This window comes from Ambystoma mexicanum, chromosome 1p (genome assembly GCF_040938575.1).
Source record: "Ambystoma mexicanum isolate Mex_15411 chromosome 1p, UKY_AmexF1_1, whole genome shotgun sequence".
Classification (NCBI taxonomy): Eukaryota; Metazoa; Chordata; class Amphibia; order Caudata; family Ambystomatidae; genus Ambystoma; species Ambystoma mexicanum.
This window is the reverse complement of record NC_090921.1, coordinates 1025768401-1025781565: the sequence shown is the minus strand read 5'-3', so window position 1 is coordinate 1025781565 and position 13165 is coordinate 1025768401. Positions and strand designations below refer to the sequence as shown.

General features: G+C 41.6%; 4 non-coding genes across 4 annotated transcripts; all 4 read left to right on the top strand.

Moving 5' to 3' along the window:
* Window positions 1–1524: 1524 nt before the first annotated feature.
* Window positions 1525–1610, top strand: TRNAY-GUA (transfer RNA tyrosine (anticodon GUA)). Its single transcript is given in 2 exon segments — window positions 1525–1561; window positions 1575–1610. It is a non-coding gene; the product is annotated as a tRNA-Tyr (tRNA).
* Window positions 1611–7327: 5717 nt separating this feature from the next.
* On the top strand, window positions 7328–7413 carry TRNAY-GUA (transfer RNA tyrosine (anticodon GUA)). Its single transcript is given in 2 exon segments — window positions 7328–7364; window positions 7378–7413. It is a non-coding gene; the product is annotated as a tRNA-Tyr (tRNA).
* A 4436-nt stretch (window positions 7414–11849) lies between these two features.
* Window positions 11850–11935, top strand: TRNAY-GUA (transfer RNA tyrosine (anticodon GUA)). Its single transcript is given in 2 exon segments — window positions 11850–11886; window positions 11900–11935. It is a non-coding gene; the product is annotated as a tRNA-Tyr (tRNA).
* A 560-nt stretch (window positions 11936–12495) lies between these two features.
* TRNAY-GUA (transfer RNA tyrosine (anticodon GUA)) lies at window positions 12496–12581 on the top strand. Its single transcript is given in 2 exon segments — window positions 12496–12532; window positions 12546–12581. It is a non-coding gene; the product is annotated as a tRNA-Tyr (tRNA).
* The last annotated feature ends 584 nt before the right edge of the window (window positions 12582–13165 follow it).

The window sequence follows — 13165 nt, the reverse complement described above, 5'->3', positions numbered from 1 at the left end:
GATGGCCTGTGAGGTGCCGCCTTTCAACTTTTCCCCCTTAGTATGGTGGTCAGTAACATGCGGGAGACTGCGGCGGGGGTCATTTTTTTAATTGGGAACTGATGTGCTTTTACTCAATTCGGGAACCTCACAAGCCAAATTTGTAGTATTTTGCACGAATTGCAAGAGATGTTTGAATGTCGACGGTTGAAGTGGAAGCTCGTATTGAGCTTGCTAGAGACTGATTTGCCAAGCCTTCGATAGCTCAGTTGGTAGAGCAGAGGACTGTAGTGGTAAAACAGGCATCCTTAGGTCGCTGGTTCAAATCCAGATTTAAGGACTTTTGCCAAATGCAAATTTTATTGAATACTTGGAAAGTAAAATGCTTGGAAAATAAAATAACAGACAATTTATAATTATATTATATTTCATCACTGAAAATAGATGCCTTTTGCTTTGAGGCTGTGGCCACGTTATGTTTCTGTCCGACACCAATCTTCGTTGGTTTCCTGTGAGGTGTTTTGGATCCCCATCTCTTGCTATGAACTGACAAAACAGCAGAATCCCCTTGACAATCTTGATTTCTCAAGGGAAATGGGAGAACACTATACACCATCCAAGATATTAAAATATTGTCAAGGCCCAACACGGCTGAATACTCTGAGGAGATGGCCTGTAAGGCGCGCCTTTCAACTTTTCCCCCTTAATATGGTGGTCAGTAACATGCGGGAGACTGCGGAGGGGGTCATTTTTTTAATTGGGAACTGATGTGCTTTTACTCAATTCGGGAACCTCACAAGCCAAATTTGTAGTATTTTGCACGAATTGCAAGAGATGTTTACAAGTCGACGGTTGAAGTGGAAGCTCGTATTGAGTTTGCTAGAGAATGATTTGCCAAGACTTCGAAAGCTCAGTTGGTAGAGCGGAGGACTGTAGTGGTAAAACAGGCATCCTTAGGTCGCTGGTTCAAATCCGGCTCGAAGGACTTTTGCCAAATGCAAATTTTATTGAATACTTGGAAAGTAAAATACTTGGAAAATAAAATAACAGACAATTTATAATTATATTATATTTCATCACTGAAAATAGATGCCTTTTGCTTTGAGGCTGTGGCCACGTTATGTTTCTGTCCAACACCAATCTTCATTGGTTTCCTGTGAGGTGTTTCGGATCCCCATCTCTTGCTATGAACTGGCAAAACAGCAGAATCCCCTTGACAATCTTGATTTCTCAAGGGAAATGAGAGAACAGTATACACCATCCAAGATATTAAAATATTGTCAAGGCCCAACACGGCTGAATACTCTGAGGAGATGGCCTGTGAGGCGCCGCCTTTCAACTTTTCCCCCTTAGTATGGTGGTCAGTAACATGCGGGAGACTGCGGAGGGGGTCATTTTTTTAATTGTGAACTGATGTGCTTTTACTCAATTCGGGAACCTCACAAGCCAAATTTGTAGTATTTTGCACAAATTGCAAGAGATGTTTGAATGTCGAGGGTTGAAGTGGAAGCTCGTATTGAGCTTGCTAGAGACTGATTTGCCAAGCCTTCGATAGCTCAGTTGGTAGAGCGGAGGACTGTAGTGGTAAAACAGGCATCCTTAGGTCGCTGGTTCAAATCCGGCTCGAAGGACTTTTGCCAAATGCACATTTTATTGAATACTTGGAAAGTAAAATACTTGGAAAGTAAAATAACAGACAATTTATAATTATATTATATTTCATCACTGAAAATAGATGCCTTTTGCTTTGAGGCTGTGACCACCTTATTTTTCTGTCCAACACAAATCTTCATTGGTTTCCTGTGAGGTGTTTTGGATCCCCATCTCTTGCTATGAACTGGCAAAACAGCAGAATCCCCTTGACAATCTTGATTTCTCAAGGGAAATGAGAGAACACTATACACCATCCAAGATATTAAAATATTGTCAAGGCCCAACGCGGCTGAATACTCTGAGGAGATTGCCTGTGAGGTGCCGCCTTTCAACTTTTCCCCCTTAGTATGGTGGTCAGTAACATGCGGGAGACTGCGGAGGGGGTCATTTTTTTAATTGGGAACTGATGTGCTTTTACTCAATTCGGGAACCTCACAAGCCAAATTTGTAGTATTTTGCACGAATTGCAAGAGATGTTTACAAGTCGACGGTTGAAGTGGAAGCTCGTATTGAGTTTGCTAGAGATTGATTTGCCACGCCTTCGATAGCTCAGTTGGTAGAGCGGAGGACTGTAGTGGTAAAACAGGCATCCTTAGGTCGCTGGTTCAAATCCGGTTCGAAGGACTTTTGCCAAATGCACATTTTATTGAATACTTGGAAAGTAAAATACTTGGAAAGTAAAATAACAGACTATTTATAATTATATTATATTTCATCACTGAAAATAGATGCCTTTTGCTTTGAGGCTGTGGCCACGTTATTTTTCTGTCCGACACCAATCTTCGTTGGTTTCCTGTGAGGTATTTTGGATCCCCATCTCTTGCTATGAACTGACAAAACAGCAGAATCCCCTTGACAATCTTGATTTCTCAAGGGAAATGGGAGAACACTATACACCATCCAAGATATTAAAATATTGTCAAGGCCGAACACTGATGAATACTCTGAGGAGATGGCCTGTGAGGCGCCGACTTTCAACTTTTCCTCCTTTGTATGGTGGTCAGTAACATGCGGGAGACTGCGGAGGGGGTCATTTTTTTAATTGTGAACTGATGTGCTTTTACTCAATTCGGGAACCTCACAAGCCAAATTTGTAGTATTTTGCACGAATTGCAAGAGATGTTTGAATGTCGAGGGTTGAAGTGGAAGCTCGTATTGAGCTTGCTAGAGACTGATTTGCCAAGCCTTCGATAGCTCAGTTGGTAGAGCGTGGTAAAACAGGCATCCTTAGGTTGCTGGTTCAAATCCGGCTCGCAGGACTTTTGCCAAATGCACATTTTATTGAATACTTGGAAAGTAAAATACTTGGAAAATAACATAACAGACAATTTATAATTATATTATATTTCATCACTGAAAATAGATGCCTTTTGCTTTGAGGCTGTGACCACCTTATTTTTCTGTCCAACACAAATCTTCATTGGTTTCCTGTGAGGTGTTTTGGATCCCCATCTCTTGCTATGAACTGGCAAAACAGCAGAATCCCCTTGACAATCTTGATTTCTCAAGGGTAATGAGAGAACACTATACACCATCCAAGATATTAAAATATTGTCAAGGCCCAACGCGGCTGAATACTCTGAGGAGATGGCCTGTGAGGTGCCGCCTTTCAACTTTTCCCCCTTAGTATGGTGGTCAGTAACATGCGGGAGACTGCGGAGGGGGTCATTTTTTTAATTGGGAACTGATGTGCTTTTACTCAATTCGGGAACCTCACAAGCCAAATTTGTAGTATTTTGCACGAATTGCAAGAGATGTTTGCATGTCGACGGTTGAAGTGGAAGCTCGAATTGAGCTTGCTAGAGAACGGTTTGCCAAGCCTTTGATAGCTCAGTTGGTAGAGGGGAGGACTGTAGTGGTAAAACAGGCATCCTTAGGTCGCTGGTTCAAATCCGGCTCGAAGGACTTTTGCCAAATGCAAATTTTATTGAATACTTGGAAAGTAAAATACTTGGAAAATAACATAACAGACAATTTATAATTATATTATATTTCATCACTGAAAATAGATGCCTTTTGCTTTGAGGCTGTGGCCACATTATTTTTCTGTCCAACACCAATCTTCTTTGGTTTCCTGTGAGGTGTTTCTTTGATCCCCATCTCTTGCTATGAACTGGCAAAACAGCATAATCCCCTTGACAATCTTGATTTCTCAAGGAAAATGAGAGAACACTATACACCATCCAAGATATTAAAATATTGTCAAGGCCCAACGCGGCTGAATACTCTGAGGAGATGGCCTGTGAGGTGCCGCCTTTCAACTTTTCCCCCTTAGTATGGTGGTCAGTAACATGCGGGAGACTGCGGCGGAGGTCATTTTTTTAATTGTGAACTGATGTGCTTTTACTCAATTCGGGAACCTCACAAGCCAAATTTGTAGTATTTTGCACGAATTGCAAGAGTTGTTTGAATGTCGACGGTTGAAGTGGAAGCTTGTATTGAGCTTGCTAGAGATTGATTTGCCAAGCCTTCGATAGCTCAGTTGGTAGAGCAGAGGACTGTAGTGGTAAAACAGGCATCCTTAGGTCGCTGGTTCAAATCCAGATTGAAGGACTTTTGCCAAATGCAAATTTTATTGAATACTTGGAAAGTAAAATGCTTGGAAAATAAAATAACAGACAATTTATAATTATATTATATTTCATCACTGAAAATAGATGCCTTTTGCTTTGAGGCTGTGGCCACGTTATGTTTCTGTCCGACACCAATCTTCGTTGGTTTCCTGTGAGGTGTTTTGGATCCCCATCTCTTGCTATGAACTGACAAAACAGCCGAATCCCCTTGACAATCTAGATTTCTCAAGGGAAATGGGAGAACACTATACACCATCCAAGATATTAAAATATTGTCAAGGCCCAACACGGCTGAATACTCTGAGGAGATGGCCTGTAAGGCGCGCCTTTCAACTTTTCCCCCTTAATATGGTGGTCAGTAACATGCGGGAGACTGCGGAGGGGGTCATTTTTTTAATTGGGAACTGATGTGCTTTTACTCAATTCGGGAACCTCACAAGCCAAATTTGTAGTATTGTGCACGAATTGCAAGAGATGTTTACAAGTCGACGGTTGAAGTGGAAGCTCGTATTGAGTTTGCTAGAGAATGATTTGCCAAGCCTTCGAAAGCTCAGTTGGTAGAGCGGAGGACTGTAGTGGTAAAACAGGCATCCTTAGGTCGCTGGTTCAAATCCGGCTCGAAGGACTTTTGCCAAATGCAAATTTTATTGAATACTTGGAAAGTAAAATACTTGGAAAATAAAATAACAGACAATTTATAATTATATTATATTTCATCACTGAAAATAGATGCCTTTTGCTTTGAGGCTGTGGCCACGTTATGTTTCTGTCCAACACCAATCTTCATTGGTTTCCTGTGAGGTGTTTCGGATCCCCATCTCTTGCTATGAACTGGCAAAACAGCAGAATCCCCTTGACAATCTTGATTTCTCAAGGGAAATGAGAGAACAGTATACACCATCCAAGATATTAAAATATTGTCAAGGCCCAACACGGCTGAATACTCTGAGGAGATGGCCTGTGAGGCGCCGCCTTTCAACTTTTCCCCCTTAGTATGGTGGTCAGTAACATGCGGGAGACTGCGGAGGGGGTCATTTTTTTAATTGGGAACTGATGTGCTTTTACTCAATTCGGGAACGTCACAAGCCAAATTTGTAGTATTTTGCACGAATTGCAAGAGATGTTTACAAGTCGACGGTTGAAGTGGAAGCTCGTATTGAGTTTGCTAGAGAACGATTTGCCAAGCCTTCGATAGCTCAGCTGGTAGAGGGAGGACTGTAGTGGTAAAACAGGCATCCTTAGGTCGCTGGTTCAAATCCGGCTCGAAGGACTTTTGCCAAATGCACATTTTATTGAATACTTGGAAAGTAAAATACTTGGAAAGTAAAATAACAGACAATTTATAATTATATTATATTTCATCACTGAAAATAGATGCCTTTTGCTTTGAGGCTGTGGCCACATTATTTTTCTGTCCGACACCAATCTTCGTTGGTTTCCTGTGAGGTATTTTGGATCCCCATCTCTTGCTATGAACTGACAAAACAGCAGAATCCCCTTGACAATCTTGATTTCTCAAGGGAAATGGGAGAACACTATACACCATCCAAGATATTAAAATATTGTCAAGGCCGAACACGGCTGAATACTCTGAGGAGATGGCCTGTGAGGCGCCGACTTTCAACTTTTCCTCCTTTGTATGGTGGTCAGTAACATGCGGGAGACTGCGGAGGGGGTCATTTTTTTAATTGTGAACTGATGTGCTTTTACTCAATTCGGGAACCTCATAATCCAAATTTGTAGTATTTTGCACGAATTGCAAGAGATGTTTGAATGTCGACGGTTGAAGTGGAAGCTCGTATTGAGCTTGCTAGAGACTGATTTGCCAAGCCTTCGATAGCTCAGTTGGTAGAGCGGAGGACTGTAGTGGTAAAACAGGCATCCTTAGGTCGCTGGTTCAAATCCAGATTGAAGGACTTTTGCCAAATGCAAATTTTATTGAATACTTGGAAAGTAAAATACTTGGAAAGTAAAATAACAGACAGTTTATAATTATATTATATTTCATCACTGAAAATAGATGCCTTTTGCTTTGAGGCTGTGGCCACGTTATTTTTCTGTCCGACACCAATCTTCGTTGGTTTCCTGTGACGTGTTTTGGATCCCCATCTCTTGCTATGAACTGACAAAACAGCAGAATCCCCTTGACAATCTTGATTTCTCAAGGGAAATGGGAGAACACCATACACCATCCAAGATATTAAAATATTGTCAAGGCCGAACACTGATGAATACTCTGAGGAGATGGCCTGTGAGGCGCCGCCTTTCAACTTTTCCTCCTTAGTATGGTGGTCAGTAACATGCGGGAGACTGCGGAGGCGGTCATTTTTTTAATTGGGAACTGATGTGCTTTTACTCAATTCGGGAACCTCACAAGCCAAATTTGTAGTATTTTGCACGAATTGCAAGAGATGTTTGCATGTCGACGGTTGAAGTGGAAGCTCGAATTGAGCTTGCTAGAAAACGGTTTGCCAAGCCTTCGATAGCTCAGTTGGTAGAGGGGAGGACTGTAGTGGTAAAACAGGCATCCTTAGGTCGCTGGTTCAAATCCGGCTCGAAGGACTTTTGCCAAATGCAAATTTTATTGAATACTTGGAAAGTAAAATACTTGGAAAATAACATAACAGACAATTTATAATTATACTATATTTCATCACTGAAAATAGATGCCTTTTGCTTTGAGGCTGTGGCCACGTTATGTTTCTGTCCAACACCAATCTTCATTGGTTTCCTGTGAGGTGTTTCAGATCCCCATCTCTTGCTATGAACTGGCAAAACAGCAGAATCCCCTTGACAATCTTGATTTCTCAAGGGAAATGAGAGAACAGTATACACCATCCAAGATATTAAAATATTGTCAAGGCCCAACACGGCTGAATACTCTGAGGAGATGGCCTGTGAGGCGCCGCCTTTCAACTTTTCCCCCTTAGTATGGTGGTCAGTAACATGCGGGAGACTGCGGAGGGGGTCATTTTTTTAATTGGGAACTGATGTGCTTTTACTCAATTCGGGAACGTCACAAGCCAAATTTGTAGTATTTTGCACGAATTGCAAGAGATGTTTACAAGTCGACGGTTGAAGTGGAAGCTCGTATTGAGTTTGCTAGAGAACGATTTGCCAAGCCTTCGATAGCTCAGTTGGTAGAGCGGAGGACTGTAGTGGTAAAACAGGCATCCTTAGGTCGCTGGTTCAAATCCGGCTCGAAGGACTTTTGCCAAATGCACATTTTATTGAATACTTGGAAAGTAAAATACTTGGAAAGTAAAATAACAGACAATTTATAATTATATTATATTTCATCACTGAAAATAGATGCCTTTTGCTTTGAGGCTGTGGCCACGTTATTTTTCTGTCCGACACCAATCTTCGTTGGTTTCCTGTGAGGTATTTTGGATCCCCATCTCTTGCTATGAACTGACAAAACAGCAGAATCCCCTTGACAATCTTGATTTCTCAAGGGAAATGGGAGAACACTATTCACCATCCAAGATATTAAAATATTGTCAAGGCCGAACACTGATGAATACTCTGAGGAGATGGCCTGTGAGGAGCCGACTTTCAACTTTTCCTCCTTTGTATGGTGGTCAGTAACATGCGGGAGACTGCGGAGGGGGTCATTTTTTTATTTGTGAACTGATGTGCTTTTACTCAATTCGGGAACCTCACAAGCCAAATTTGTAGTATTTTGCACGAATTGCAAGAGATGTTTGAATGTCGAGGGTTGAAGTGGAAGCTCGAATTGAGCTTGCTAGAGAACGGTTTGCCAAGCCTTTGATAGCTCAGTTGGTAGAGGGGAGGACTGTAGTGGTAAAACAGGCATCCTTAGGTCGCTGGTTCAAATCCGGCTCGAAGGACTTTTGCCAAATGCAAATTTTATTGAATACTTGGAAAGTAAAATACTTGGAAAATAACATAACAGACAATTTATAATTATATTATATTTCATCACTGAAAATAGATGCCTTTTGCTTTGAGGCTGTGGCCACATTATTTTTCTGTCCAACACCAATCTTCTTTGGTTTCCTGTGAGGTGTTTCTTTGATCCCCATCTCTTGCTATGAACTGGCAAAACAGCATAATCCCCTTGACAATCTTGATTTCTCAAGGAAAATGAGAGAACACTATACACCATCCAAGATATTAAAATATTGTCAAGGCCCAACGCGGCTGAATACTCTGAGGAGATGGCCTGTGAGGTGCCGCCTTTCAACTTTTCCCCCTTAGTATGGTGGTCAGTAACATGCGGGAGACTGCGGCGGGGGTCATTTTTTTAATTGTGAACTGATGTGCTTTTACTCAATTCGGGAACCTCACAAGCCAAATTTGTAGTATTTTGCACGAATTGCAAGAGTTGTTTGAATGTCGACGGTTGAAGTGGAAGCTTGTATTGAGCTTGCTAGAGACTGATTTGCCAAGCCTTCGATAGCTCAGTTGGTAGAGCAGAGGACTGTAGTGGTAAAACAGGCATCCTTAGGTCGCTGGTTCAAATCCAGATTGAAGGACTTTTGCCAAATGCAAATTTTATTGAATACTTGGAAAGTAAAATGCTTGGAAAATAAAATAACAGACAATTTATAATTATATTATATTTCATCACTGAAAATAGATGCCTTTTGCTTTGAGGCTGTGGCCACGTTATGTTTCTGTCCGACACCAATCTTCGTTGGTTTCCTGTGAGGTGTTTTGGATCCCCATCTCTTGCTATGAACTGACAAAACAGCCGAATCCCCTTGACAATCTAGATTTCTCAAGGGAAATGGGAGAACACTATACACCATCCAAGATATTAAAATATTGTCAAGGCCCAACACGGCTGAATACTCTGAGGAGATGGCCTGTAAGGCGCGCCTTTCAACTTTTCCCCCTTAATATGGTGGTCAGTAACATGCGGGAGACTGCGGAGGGGGTCATTTTTTTAATTGGGAACTGATGTGCTTTTACTCAATTCGGGAACCTCACAAGCCAAATTTGTAGTATTGTGCACGAATTGCAAGAGATGTTTACAAGTCGACGGTTGAAGTGGAAGCTCGTATTGAGTTTGCTAGAGAATGATTTGCCAAGCCTTCGAAAGCTCAGTTGGTAGAGCGGAGGACTGTAGTGGTAAAACAGGCATCCTTAGGTCGCTGGTTCAAATCCGGCTCGAAGGACTTTTGCCAAATGCAAATTTTATTGAATACTTGGAAAGTAAAATACTTGGAAAATAAAATAACAGACAATTTATAATTATATTATATTTCATCACTGAAAATAGATGCCTTTTGCTTTGAGGCTGTGGCCACGTTATGTTTCTGTCCAACACCAATCTTCATTGGTTTCCTGTGAGGTGTTTCGGATCCCCATCTCTTGCTATGAACTGGCAAAACAGCAGAATCCCCTTGACAATCTTGATTTCTCAAGGGAAATGAGAGAACAGTATACACCATCCAAGATATTAAAATATTGTCAAGGCCCAACACGGCTGAATACTCTGAGGAGATGGCCTGTGAGGCGCCGCCTTTCAACTTTTCCCCCTTAGTATGGTGGTCAGTAACATGCGGGAGACTGCGGAGGGGGTCATTTTTTTAATTGGGAACTGATGTGCTTTTACTCAATTCGGGAACGTCACAAGCCAAATTTGTAGTATTTTGCACGAATTGCAAGAGATGTTTACAAGTCGACGGTTGAAGTGGAAGCTCGTATTGAGTTTGCTAGAGAACGATTTGCCAAGCCTTCGATAGCTCAGCTGGTAGAGGGAGGACTGTAGTGGTAAAACAGGCATCCTTAGGTCGCTGGTTCAAATCCGGCTCGAAGGACTTTTGCCAAATGCACATTTTATTGAATACTTGGAAAGTAAAATACTTGGAAAGTAAAATAACAGACAATTTATAATTATATTATATTTCATCACTGAAAATAGATGCCTTTTGCTTTGAGGCTGTGGCCACATTATTTTTCTGTCCGACACCAATCTTCGTTGGTTTCCTGTGAGGTATTTTGGATCCCCATCTCTTGCTATGAACTGACAAAACAGCAGAATCCCCTTGACAATCTTGATTTCTCAAGGGAAATGGGAGAACACTATACACCATCCAAGATATTAAAATATTGTCAAGGCCGAACACGGCTGAATACTCTGAGGAGATGGCCTGTGAGGCGCCGACTTTCAACTTTTCCTCCTTTGTATGGTGGTCAGTAACATGCGGGAGACTGCGGAGGGGGTCATTTTTTTAATTGTGAACTGATGTGCTTTTACTCAATTCGGGAACCTCATAATCCAAATTTGTAGTATTTTGCACGAATTGCAAGAGATGTTTGAATGTCGACGGTTGAAGTGGAAGCTCGTATTGAGCTTGCTAGAGACTGATTTGCCAAGCCTTCGATAGCTCAGTTGGTAGAGCGGAGGACTGTAGTGGTAAAACAGGCATCCTTAGGTCGCTGGTTCAAATCCAGATTGAAGGACTTTTGCCAAATGCAAATTTTATTGAATACTTGGAAAGTAAAATACTTGGAAAGTAAAATAACAGACAGTTTATAATTATATTATATTTCATCACTGAAAATAGATGCCTTTTGCTTTGAGGCTGTGGCCACGTTATTTTTCTGTCCGACACCAATCTTCGTTGGTTTCCTGTGACGTGTTTTGGATCCCCATCTCTTGCTATGAACTGACAAAACAGCAGAATCCCCTTGACAATCTTGATTTCTCAAGGGAAATGGGAGAACACCATACACCATCCAAGATATTAAAATATTGTCAAGGCCGAACACTGATGAATACTCTGAGGAGATGGCCTGTGAGGCGCCGCCTTTCAACTTTTCCTCCTTAGTATGGTGGTCAGTAACATGCGGGAGACTGCGGAGGCGGTCATTTTTTTAATTGGGAACTGATGTGCTTTTACTCAATTCGGGAACCTCACAAGCCAAATTTGTAGTATTTTGCACGAATTGCAAGAGATGTTTGCATGTCGACGGTTGAAGTGGAAGCTCGAATTGAGCTTGCTAGAAAACGGTTTGCCAAGCCTTCGATAGCTCAGTTGGTAGAGGGGAGGACTGTAGTGGTAAAACAGGCATCCTTAGGTCGCTGGTTCAAATCCGGCTCGAAGGACTTTTGCCAAATGCAAATTTTATTGAATACTTGGAAAGTAAAATACTTGGAAAATAACATAACAGACAATTTATAATTATACTATATTTCATCACTGAAAATAGATGCCTTTTGCTTTGAGGCTGTGGCCACGTTATGTTTCTGTCCAACACCAATCTTCATTGGTTTCCTGTGAGGTGTTTCAGATCCCCATCTCTTGCTATGAACTGGCAAAACAGCAGAATCCCCTTGACAATCTTGATTTCTCAAGGGAAATGAGAGAACAGTATACACCATCCAAGATATTAAAATATTGTCAAGGCCCAACACGGCTGAATACTCTGAGGAGATGGCCTGTGAGGCGCCGCCTTTCAACTTTTCCCCCTTAGTATGGTGGTCAGTAACATGCGGGAGACTGCGGAGGGGGTCATTTTTTTAATTGGGAACTGGTGTGCTTTTACTCAATTCGGGAACGTCACAAGCCAAATTTGTAGTATTTTGCACGAATTGCAAGAGATGTTTACAAGTCGACGGTTGAAGTGGAAGCTCGTATTGAGTTTGCTAGAGAACGATTTGCCAAGCCTTCGATAGCTCAGTTGGTAGAGCGGAGGACTGTAGTGGTAAAACAGGCATCCTTAGGTCGCTGGTTCAAATCCGGCTCGAAGGACTTTTGCCAAATGCACATTTTATTGAATACTTGGAAAGTAAAATACTTGGAAAGTAAAATAACAGACAATTTATAATTATATTATATTTCATCACTGAAAATAGATGCCTTTTGCTTTGAGGCTGTGGCCACGTTATTTTTCTGTCCGACACCAATCTTCGTTGGTTTCCTGTGAGGTATTTTGGATCCCCATCTCTTGCTATGAACTGACAAAACAGCAGAATCCCCTTGACAATCTTGATTTCTCAAGGGAAATGGGAGAACACTATTCACCATCCAAGATATTAAAATATTGTCAAGGCCGAACACTGATGAATACTCTGAGGAGATGGCCTGTGAGGCGCCGACTTTCAACTTTTCCTCCTTTGTATGGTGGTCAGTAACATGCGGGAGACTGCGGAGGGGGTCATTTTTTTATTTGTGAACTGATGTGCTTTTACTCAATTCGGGAACCTCACAAGCCAAATTTGTAGTATTTTGCACGAATTGCAAGAGATGTTTGAATGTCGAGGGTTGAAGTGGAAGCTCGTATTGAGCTTGCTAGAGACTGATTTGCCAAGCCTTCGATAGCTCAGTTGGTAGAGTGGAGGACTGTAGTGGTAAAACAGGCATCCTTAGGTCGCTGGTTCAAATCCGGCTCGAAGGACTTTTGCCAAATGCACATTTTATTGAATACTTGGAAAGTAAAATACTTGGAAAATAACATAACAGACAATTTATAATTATATTATATTTCATCACTGAAAATAGATGCCTTTTGCTTTGAGGCTGTGGCCACATTATTTTTCTGTCCAACACCAATCTTCTTTGGTTTCCTGTGAGGTGTTTCTTTGATCCCCATCTCTTGCTATGAACTGGCAAAACAGCATAATCCCCTTGACAATCTTGATTTCTCAAGGAAAATGAGAGAACACTATACACCATCCAAGATATTAAAATATTGTCAAGGCCCAACGCGGCTGAATACTCTGAGGAGATGGCCTGTGAGGTGCCGCCTTTCAACTTTTCCCCCTTAGTATGGTGGTCAGTAACATACGGGAGACTGCAGAGGGGGTCATTTTTTTAATTGTGAACTGATGTGCTTTTACTCAATTCGGGAACCTCACAAGCCAAATTTGTAGTATTTTGCACAAATTGCAAGAGATGTTTGAATGTCGAGGGTTGAAGTGGAAGCTCGTATTGAGCTTGCTAGAGACTGATTTGCCAAGCCTTCGATAGCTCAGTTGGTAG